Source organism: Eumetopias jubatus, unplaced genomic scaffold (genome assembly GCF_037043125.1).
Source record: "Eumetopias jubatus isolate StellerSeaLion01/CBP00866 unplaced genomic scaffold, mEumJub1_p1.0 scaffold_7, whole genome shotgun sequence".
NCBI lineage: Eukaryota > Metazoa > Chordata > Mammalia > Carnivora > Otariidae > Eumetopias > Eumetopias jubatus.
In genome coordinates this window covers 64,030,270-64,032,479 of record NW_028274813.1, presented here as the reverse complement: position 1 = coordinate 64,032,479, position 2,210 = coordinate 64,030,270, and the positions used below count along the sequence as shown (strand labels likewise).

The following is a 2,210-nucleotide window of genomic DNA, read 5'->3' as shown; positions in this document are numbered from 1 at the left end:
CTTGTGGAGTAAGATTTCTCATATAGTGAGAAAGCCAAGATATGATCCTATCTTCAACCTTTAGTGAAGATAGTAAAGAAAATACATTATCTCATTCTAGAAATGGGAGTGGCAGAGATTAGTGCCACCTTTAAAAATGCAAAGTGTGGTAGTCTCTATCAAACCTCTATTTAATTTACTAGTCTGGCTCCTGAAAAAACCAGGTGGATCCTGAAGAATGTAGACTTACTAAGCTCAACCAAGTAGTAGCCCTAATAACAGCTTTTATGTTAGACATGATATCATTGTAGAGCAGATTAGTAAGTCTTGTGATACATATTATGTGGGCATTGATTTGGCAAGAATGAGACTATATCCAGTTAAGAAAGAGAATCAGAAATATTTTGCATTCATGTACAGCAGACAGTACTCATTTACAGTTTTACTTTAAAACAATGTCAATTCTCTTAACATCTGCTATAATGCATTTTGAAGAGATCTGAGTATCTGGACATCATATGGAACATCACTTTGATCCATTCTATTGATGTCATGCTGTTCGGGCAGGATAACTGAAAGATAGCTAGTATGCTGGAGTCTTTGATAAGATAATATACTCCAGAGGAAAGAGATAAACCCAATAAGGATCAGGGAATTCTCATTTCAGTAGAGTTTTTAGGAGTCTAGTGGTCAGGCTAGATATTCCCTGCAAAATAAGAGAATATTGCTGCATCTTGTATCCCATGGAAGCACAGCACCTGGTAGGCTGCATGCTCTGAAGGCAACGTATTTTACACCAAATTTTCTCAATTTTGGCACTACTGGACCAAATAATTCTTTAGGAGTTGTATTGTGCATTGCAGAATGTTTGGCAGTATTCTTGGCCTCTACCTAAATTGATGCCAGTAGTACTCCTCCTACTCTAGTCATGAAAATAAAAAATTGCTTCATACTGCCAAATGTCCACTGGGGAGCAAAATCATTCCTGGTTTAGAACCATTGTTATATACCTAGAAATTTTGCTTTGACCCACATACCAAGTGATAGGGAAAACTGCCAGATTTCAGAGTGGTCCAAATAGCAAAGAGTTCCATAGAAGGTACAGGCTTTGGTATACACAACTCTGCTACTTGGGCCATACTATCCAGTAGACCCTGTGGTGTTGGAGGTATCAATAATGGGAAAGATACAATGTAGAGTTTATAGAAAAGTCTTAAAGGGATGATTAGAATTCAGGTCCCTGGATTTCTGGAGCAAAGCTATGTCATCTGGAATATAAATTACTATGTCTTTTGAAAAATAGCTCCCAGCATGTTCCTGGGCTCTTGTAGAGAAAGGAACACTCAACCATGGACACCAAGTGACCATGCATCTGGGACTGCCCATAATGAGTGGGTTCTGTCAGACCCTTAATTCATAAACATGGGACCTCCCAGGATCGCGTCTGGAGAGTGGTTAGTATTCTGCCAGCTTCGGAGTCGGGAGGGAAAGCAAGCCTGGCAGAGGTACCCATTCCATTCCCAGTTTGTTCAGTAGCTGGTGATTGGAAGACACTCTGCAACAATTTTCAAAAAAAAAAACAAAAAAACAAAATCAAAAAAATCAAAAAAACAAAACAAACAAAATTCATAAAGATGGGCAGGCCCAGCACCAATCTACTGTAAGAGAGAAATACTATATTTGGGATCATACCCAAGCAACTAGAAAGCACAAGTAAGGTTTTAAGCAAGTAGTTCGGATCCTTGTATTACCCATCACAGCTCACATCTGTGGCTGAATTAGGGGCCTCCTATGACCAGCTGAAGGAGAAGAAAAAAAATACGCAAGCATGGTTTACAAATGGGATACTTCAGTAAGTGGGTACAAATTGATAATAGATGTAGCTATAATATAACCACCCTTGGGAGTGGTCTTGAAAGACAGTGGTATAAGAAAATGTTCCAAATGGGTAGAACTATGAGTGGTGCTCCTGGTCATTCACTTTTTGTAGGAGAAGTAATCTGAAGTGAGAAAATCTATGGACATACAGGCAGTGGTGAATAGCCTGGCAAGTTGCTCAAGGGGCCCTAAAGAGGAAGGACTAGAAAATCAGAGATATGGAGGTCCAGGGTTGATGCATATAGCTGGGATTATGGGATTGGGTATGAAATATGAGTATTTTTTTTGTACTCCATAATAATGCCCATCAGAAAGCATTAACCATGGAAGAAGACTGAACAACCAAATGGATG

At 39.2% G+C, this 2,210-nt stretch overlaps 1 non-coding gene across 1 annotated transcript; it reads left to right on the top strand.

Annotated features, from left to right (window-relative positions):
• Positions 1-1,405: 1,405 nt before the first annotated feature.
• LOC114218008 (small nucleolar RNA SNORA7) lies at positions 1,406-1,545 on the top strand. Its single transcript, XR_003611091.1, has one exon. It is a non-coding gene; the product is annotated as a small nucleolar RNA SNORA7 (small nucleolar RNA).
• The last annotated feature ends 665 nt before the right edge of the window (positions 1,546-2,210 follow it).